The sequence below is a fragment of the Tyto alba genome, unplaced genomic scaffold, assembly GCF_018691265.1.
Source record: "Tyto alba isolate M040663 unplaced genomic scaffold, T.alba_DEE_v4.0 Super-Scaffold_13, whole genome shotgun sequence".
Taxonomy (NCBI): domain Eukaryota; kingdom Metazoa; phylum Chordata; class Aves; order Strigiformes; family Tytonidae; genus Tyto; species Tyto alba.
Genome location: NW_024881275.1, coordinates 16,395,638 through 16,404,565, shown reverse-complemented (window position 1 = coordinate 16,404,565; position 8,928 = coordinate 16,395,638).

Sequence of the window (8,928 nt, the reverse complement as noted above, 5' to 3'; positions counted from 1 at the left end):
TTTGCATCTGATTATTGGGCTTGGGAGAAGAGAGGAGGCAGATGTGTCATTTCTGCCAAGCTGGAGAAACAACCTGAGCAAAGAGATGCTTATGAATCCAGACATCTGTTCAAACAGAAATTGAGTGGTTTCTCTTTTGCAAAAATTTTCATAAATATTTAGTTACATGACAGACCTATTTTTCTTTCCTTAATTGTTCTAGTAAATATGGAGTCAAACAGCACTGATCAGTAGTTCAGATTGGTGCTCATAAACATATGACCTTGCATTTATTACTGAAATTTCTCCTACTACCCTGGAATAGCTTCTGAAAAGTCTTCTCAAATATTGCCTAGATTTTTTCATGTTGCTATTTCCGGCATTTCAGTCTTACCCATGCTTTCAGGGCTTAATTTATATTTGTATAACAACCCTGCATAAAACCAATCCTAGCAGAGATGTGTGGATTACTGTATTCTGATATTTTTGCCAAGTTGGAAAATGGCCACTCATTCCCACTGGGATTTTCTGGCTAAATGCATAACCTCACTGAATTCAATGACAGAGATCCTCTCACTTCAGCAGCATTCAAATTTTACCACCTGTTTCTAGTTCATGGCAACACTATAAGAATTCCACTGCACAAGAAAGTTCATCAAAGCCTGTTGAAAGTTCGAATAAATTATATAAAGTGTGATTCCTTCAGATATATGCAGCAAACTTTGTGGGTTTTTTTGTTTTGTTTTGTTCTGTTTTGTTTTGTTTTGTTTTGTTTTCCTATGAGCACAATGTTTTGTTTTCCTATGACAATGCTTATTGTCAAAGAAAGAATTGAATATTCCTGTTCCTGAGATAGTGGAAAAAGAAAAAATATCAATGTTAAAATGTGAATTCTGTGCCCTTTCAAGAGGAATTTTATCCCCAATTTCCCTGCAACTTGCTTGTGTTACTCCATTTCTCCTGTGCTTCCATTTTTTTCATATCCCTCCTCATCATACAAACCATGTTTTGATGTATACAGAACAGATGTTGCTTTCAAGCTGGCTCACGGCCATCTTTCAAGGGGGATGTGAAGGAACCTGTTCCCCTGCAAACTTTCTGATGGCATCTCTCCTGCACAGATTGCATATTTCAGCACAGATACACATTTCTCTGTGCATGAAAAACAGGATGTTGCACTGAAAACCATTTATGTTCTGTGAGAATGGCTTCTTCATTACAGATAATAAATGTACATTGGCCTTGCTGATCTTCCAGGCACCCACTGTGTTGGGTACTGAATATGAAGCCAGAAGCTTGACTGGCTTGTAAATCAAAAATATGGGACTGAGAAAAGGTAAGAGAAGAAATAGAAGTGAAATGAAATCACCTGAGCTTAGACAGCAGCTCAGTGGCAGACTGGGGTCCCAGAATCTGATTTTAACAGCTGCTCTTACATCCTATCATCTTTGTTGTGCTCTGCCTCTGTTCTGCTAGGTGTTGCAAGTACCCAAATTTATCTGGACTTTGTCTCTAGGAACCACATTTTTGCAGAGTACAGTTATGCTGCTAAAGAGTGTTTTTCTTGTCTAAGACCCTCATGATAGCTTTTGTCTACCATTTCTTGCTTTGTCTTTTTTCCTGTTACTCCTCTTCATTTGCTGTTGAGTGTATTTGGGTATTTTACTGATAGGTGTTTCAGTTGTGCAAGAATGAGATCTATTTGCCCTTCATTTGCCAGTTCAGCTTTGTTCAAGAACAAAACTTTCTACTGTATACTTACTTCTAATGGAACTTCACCAGCTCTGTTTTTTATGTTTGAACTGTGTCATGTCACCTTGAATTTATCATGCATTTATAGTGAAGTTTTATACGTCTGTGATGCAACTTGATTACTTTTGTTGTTTATACCATGTCGTTTCAGCATGCCTGTCCAACAACATTATTGTGACACTTTTTGCTATTACATGGAAATACTGTAAAGTCTCCACTTTAGATTCCTTCCAGTAGATAGGCTGACCTCAATGTGCTCTTAAAGCCTCTTCTATCTGTGTAAGCCAAAGGATCGTACATACTCTCAACAACAGTTACTGAATTTTTTGTCGGAATTTTGTGATATGTAAGAGGCTTTCTTTTTGTGGGTGAAGAATCCCCATTCCTAAGTATCTCCAGTTATCAGTCCAAACCAAAGTTCCTAATACATTAAAAATGTAGCCCATTATGCCCTGAAATCCGCAGTCCAAAGTGTAGAATTCAGTCTTGTTGCACAGACTCTCATGGACTGTGTTATTTTTATATGTAAAATTTATTTTATTGGGATTTTGGCATAGCATAGTGCTCATGTGAGAAATTAAATCTCCCAAACAAGATGATCAATCACTGTATGGATGGCAACAGAAGCCTCTTCTGTAAGGCCCCCTGCAAAGTCGTCTTCAGCTGGATATATCAGGAGATATTTCCCAAACCACTGCTTGGCTCAGTTCTTATGCTCCAGCTGACTGTGGTTCTGTAGGAGCACCCCAGCACAAACAGGTTCCTTCATTATTGATATCCCTCATTATAGTTAATCTGAACCACATGCAAAATGCCTTTTAACTGCCTCTGTACAAAAGACTATCATATGTGATCATTTCTGTATCAGCAGCAACAGTTTCAAATGACCATATATTTTATTTCTGTGCAAACTGATCAGTTTTGCAGCAGGGACCATTGATGGTAGTCTTTGGAAGTCATCCTTCAGACTGGATGTTAAACAGCCTGGAAGTGTCTCCAGAATCATGGAAAATTACTACCAGGAGGGGTCCTGCTCTAGCTGGCCAGGCAGCTTATTGTGAAGGTGGCAACAAGTCCAGTCAGTCAGAGTTCCCAGTGGGTCTATTGTCTCCAGCCAGACCATTGTCTCACCTCTGCCAATCACCTGCTGGTGAGTTCCTGGGCCACCCCTAAATTAATGACCCAGGTGTAATGAGTCAGGTGTACTGTTTGTGCACAGGGGCATAGCCCTGATACCCAGCTGCACCACAGTTATTGCTAAATGGCAGGTTTAATTTTCATACTTACATCTCATTTACACTTTTAATTCAGCAAGTCTTGCCACAATGTTTTTGTTAGCATTTTAATCTTTTTTCTTTCTGTGGCTGTGCCAAATCCTGTCTTCATATGGGGAACCTTTTAGAAGTTGTATTTAGTTGCTATTTTGAAATATCCTGCTGGGTGTTTATGCTTTCCCCATTCCATGTAAACAAGCTTGTTCTCCAGAATTGCTAGGGGTAACATGGTATTCCATCTTTGTCTGGCTCTGATTTAATCTTAGTTCATTTTTCTCATTTCACTTGCAGATTCTCATTTGGCATATGTGAGCCCTCATCCATTTTAGTCAGTATCTAGGTCTTTTCCATCAATATCCATTGAAAGTTTTACCTCTTTCAGGATTATACAAGCCCTTACAAGTTGTGTTGTCTCATAATTCATACTATGGGTGTACTGCTTTTGAATGTGGACAGAAATGTCGCACATTTCTTTAAAAGCTGCATCCTGTAATATGCAGGGAATCTCTTTCTGATTGACTTCCTATCATTTGTGTCCTCTTTCAAGTAACTTTGTTGCAGGACTTCTTGGGTTACAAAGGCTTTTGCATTCAAAGTTTTTCTAGCAATCCTTTTTTCTTGGGAACCCATAGTCTGGACCGGGCTTTCTTTTCAGTCTGTCATTTCTATCTGAAGATGTAAACTAATCAGAACCAGACTGTTTTTTTTTTTTTGTTTTGTTTTGGTTTTGTTTTTTTTTTTTTGTTGTTTTTTTTTTTTGTGTGTGTTTTTTTTGTTTGTTTGTTTTTGTTGTTTTTGTTGTTGTTTGTTTTTTTGTTGTTGTTTTGTTTTGTTTTTGTTTTGTTTTGTTTTTTGGTTGTTTTTCTGTTTTGTTGTTGTTGTTGTTGGATTTTGTGCTTTATTTTTTCTTTCCATCAAAATGAGAGTGTTAGCCAATATTCCTGGACTTAAATAGAAAACCAGCTTATATATTAAACATCTCTGTCTCCATCCAAACCTGTAAGGCAATGGACCCCAATCTCACTGGGCTTTGTGCAGGAGATTTCGGCACCATGCTGTGATTTAGGCACCTATTTAATCTTTATTTTGTTCCCCTGTATAATTTTTTTGTTCATATACACTTTACCCCTTCTTTTTTTCTACATGCTGATTTACCAATACAGCAAAAGAAGACTTTAATGGGCAAGTATTTTTCCTTTTTAAATGCAGTGAAACTCTGGAGCAAGTTCAGTCACCTGGGTCTGCCTGCTGCTCTGCCCTTGCACAGAAAGACACTGGTCTATGCTTTCAAAGAGGGGTTTCTCTCTAGCAGGCAGGAAACACCCTTGCACAAACACCTGACCCATCTGCCCACCATACCTCCTTTGTGTCACTGCTTCTGAAGAAACAATTAATTCCTGTTTAATAGGAATTAATCCTTATTAAAATCAAAAAATCTAGATTAAATCATGTAGATTTCAGGAAAAAGCTATGCTTTTGAGTTCTTGACTGCAAAGCTGAGAAAAAGAAAAAAAAGAGGGACAAAAGAGGAAAGTAGACAAATGAGGCCTAGTCTTGCAGGATAGCTGACATTTAAGTCTTTCTTTGTGTATCACCACAAGTCTTTCAAACCCAGTTTAGCCATGACGTCTGACAACTAAGCTGATGGTGTCTGCCTCGGTACTCTTCCTCAGAGCTTGTGATGGGGATCTTGGCCTTACTGTTTTCAGGGCAACTCACGGTTTTCAGGTTTTTCAAGGAAAGTGAAGCTTCAAAGTAATGTGACAAGAATACATCTACTCAATTCATATCTAATTTATAGACCTTATTGTACTGAAGTTTTCTTCATCTATTTGGACTCAGAAGATGCAAATGAGGCATCTCAGAATGATTCTCTTTGATGTACATGAAGACTGTTCATTCATGTTTATCTTTTTGCTCAGGGACTCAATTAAATTTCAGCTGTAGACTTACATCAGAAACTTTTATGAATTTATACCAGATTACACATTAAATTGTCCTTGTACAGAAAAATGTCTAGGCACCACACATGCAACATAATAAAACAAGTGTTGGATGTACAGGCACAGTATTCAAATGAAGAAAATTTTGTTCCCTCCATTTTTATCCATAACAGGAATTGCAAAACATCATGATAAATCAAGTAATAATAGTAATAAAGTTAAGAACAATGGTCCTAGACACTAAGAATAGAATATAATAATAGAATTCAGTCTTCCCTGTTTCCACCAGATACTGCTAGCAATAGTTAAGGCATATCTTACGTGTATCTTGCTATGGTCTTTCATAGGTCAGAATTGATGTACGCTGTGCACTATTTGCTCTGCTCACATGCTGAAGGGGTTAATACATTCTTCTTCTTCTTTTAAAAATTCCTCACCCAAGATATGGGCTAATCAGAGAGTTTATTTCCTCCCTCTCAAATATTCCTGAAACTGTTATACCTTTTTGCTCTCTGTCATAGTAAGTACCCTCTCTCATTACTGAGATAATTAGATTTCTGATCCACAGCTTTCCACACAAAGGATAAAATTTACTCTTGATCACATCACTGACCCAAGCCTTAAGTGTCTGCAAGTGCTATGCTGAACTCTGAAGTGAAGGCCAGGTCCTGTGTTAGTCTTCTCAGAGCAGTGAGTTTCACCCTTCAGTACTTCACAGATCCCAGAGAAGTGACTTATTATGCTGGCTGGTAATGGCAAAGGTTCACTAGACTATGCCAGCAATCATAATAAATATAGCTTGAGTTAATTTTCCTATGTGTCAAACTGCTACACTACACAACAAAAACAATTTCTAGCATATTAATTAAGGAAAATGAGAGTAACACAGAGTCATCCTATTATAACCTTCATGACTAACATCTGAGAGGTGTCAAATGCCAGACTCTCTGCATGCTTAAAAATCCATTTATGCTGCTATAGTTCCCCAAAGAAAATAAGCTATATTTGCCAGAAATAAATAAAAAATCAGTATGCAATCTTTTTGATGTTACTACTGTGTTGAACTACAAGTTCAGTAAGAGAAAGTGCATAATTTTATTTTACTTTTTTAACCAAAGTAGTTAAGATAGCAAAATATTTTAAGTAGCAAACATGTTTGTGGTGAAAGAGAAGAAATACTGTAAAAAAATTCTGGTGTGTATAAACCCAAAATTTCTTATGACATTGTTCTTAACAATCAAATGGATGTCAAAGGACTGTTTGGGGAAAAATAAATTATAGAAGGAGAAGGCTCTGCAGACTCATAAAATTTATTAATAATATATGATGTCTACATGGTGTGAAGACTAAAATATCCAAAATTAAAAGCACACTATTCTTAAATTACTCTATTTTGCAGGATGCCAAATCTTTTACATAGACAAAATCTGATCAGTAGCAGGCACATGACTGATTTATAATAGCCTTCCTGGTGGTCTCAGGGATGTTTACAATTTTTTCTCTCTTTATGGCAGGCCTGTGATAATTTAAGTCCGTCACTTGCATGAATGAAGAGTTCTATAGCTTTGCATCTATTGGTAGTCAGTCCAAGCAAATGGTGAAAAAAACCCCAACCTTTGGCTTTTACTTAGAACACAGAAGCATGTAAAGGTACACAGACAGAAATGTTCATGACTCTGTCCTATAATTACATAAGCTTAGTGTGTTATTATGTATACTTGTTCTCTTGAGTAGTGTTTTGTTTTTTTTTTTTAATTATTTCTTAGGCTTAAAGGTACGGTCTTGTAGGAAGAGTCTCATTTGAAGTAGTGCTAAACACCTACAGATCAACCTACAAGCCACTTCTAAGGAGCAATTATGGCAAAGCCTTGAAATCTTTCTGCAAAACCATACCAAATACTGTCACCAATAATTTTCTTCCTGAAACATAACTCATCTTGTTAATGTCCATTTTCCTTCCCTGTCCTGTACAGAAAAAAAATCAAGCCCTTAACCATAGCTTTTAAAGTTTCAGAAATGTGCTTCCCTGCCTTCTCTGCTCTTTTTGGAGCTACTAAATAAAAGTAATAACAAAAATGACCTCTGGCTTTCTCTTGAAATTTCTCATCATTTGGTGTCAAAACCCAGTTTCCCCACTGCCCCTCTCATTTGGATTCATAAACTAAAATTCACAAATCCTTCGTTCCCTCTCTATGTATATGAAATCTAAATGAGTTAATTCAAAAAAAAAGAAATTCTAACTGAAAGATATTATAAGCTATATGCCAACATACATATATATATGTATGTGTATATATCTATATGTGTCTCAGCTATGCTGAGGCAGTTGAAGTTTTAATACATTAAGTTTATTTTCATTAAAACCTTCCATATTTTCTTCTCTTTTCTCACTCTATGTGTTTTCTGTTCCTGTATTCATTTGCCTTCAACTGAGACTTTTCTCTTTCTTCTCCTTTGCTCTATGGAAAAGTCCACAAAATTTAAAATGTTATATTTCTTCAATAATTTAGTAGAATTAGAAAGAGGTTCATAACTCAACTACATAATTATAGAGGAAAAATCTGGAATATATTTAAAAAATAAGTCCATAAGTCCATTTATATTCAGGTGTGTTGAGTTTTTTTCTCGTTTGTATGTTGGGGTGTTTTTTTTTTTTGGTTTTTTTTTTTTTTTTAATATATAATTTCATTTAATCTTTGTTGAATCCAGTGGAAACTTTCCATTTAGGTGGTCCATTGCCCCCAACTTTTTGTTTCTGTGTAAGTAAACTGTACATTGTATAGTTTACATTTCAGTCATATTTTTACAATACACACTGTATTTTGTTATGACAGCTTATCCCTTTGTTACTAAAATTTGGTTTAGAAGATCTGATTGGTCTTTATCTTTTCTGCCCATCTAGTCCAAGTGTCTGTTTTTTGCTCTTTTTGATAACTTAGTTCTGTTGACTATATGGTGCATTGTCCTTGACAGCTGATTAGGGAGCAAGAATGATCTCTGAAAGGCAAGATGGATTATAATAAATACTTCATATATTTAGAAGAGACTATGCTTATATTTTCATTAGCATCTTCTTTCCTGCTCTCTTGCCTGTGCTGGCCATAACTGTTTTACAGCCTTTCTGGAACTCATTTTCCTGTTTCTCCTGTTTAGCAGAAGTGTCTGCCTGTGAGAAGGCTCTGTGTGAACATGGGCAAAGACCATGTTGGATTAGAAAGCAGTGTCAGAATGAACTGTTGATGAAATCTGACTCTGGAGGATCTTAATGTGATGTTAGAGAAGAACTGACTATTGAAATTGCTGGGATATAGGTTTTTTGAAATTGCTGGGATATAAGGGGTATGGACCCCCTTCCCCTTTGCTTGACTGATTTATTAAGAATTCCTGGAAAATTTCTCACATTTACTTCCCAACCTTCCATATCTTGAGTTTTATACTGCCTGTGTCTTTTACAGATGTATCTGTGGGAGTCTGCAGCAACTTTAAAAATGCTGCCCAGATTATTTCTTAGAATATCATTTATTACCATCTTCGTGCTTAAGGAAAAAACATATAGTCATTAGAAAGATTTAGCAAGTCCAACTAGAATAAGAAATGTTTTGTGGAGCCGTGTTAAGTGGCTTACAACATATTTAGTTATCTGTCAGCTTTCCAGAAACAGATTGGCTATTACAGATGACAAAACTGTTGAATTTAAAATAAGTATTGTACTCTTCGCATGGAAGTTTTGGTGAGCAGTTTCAGCATAACTATGTGGTCTCATTCTCCAGCCAGATGCTGGCTGTGCCTAACAGTGCTTTGGGAATCATTAAGGCAGATTCTGCATCCAGACTGTGCATCCTTTGACCTGCTAGGCTGTTAGTCCTCCTTTCACCTAGCAACAGCAATATGAAGGTTCTATACATAATAAAGTAAAATATAAAATATTAAAATGAGGCATACTATACTTTCTGCCTTGTTATATTTAAATTATTGTAGTT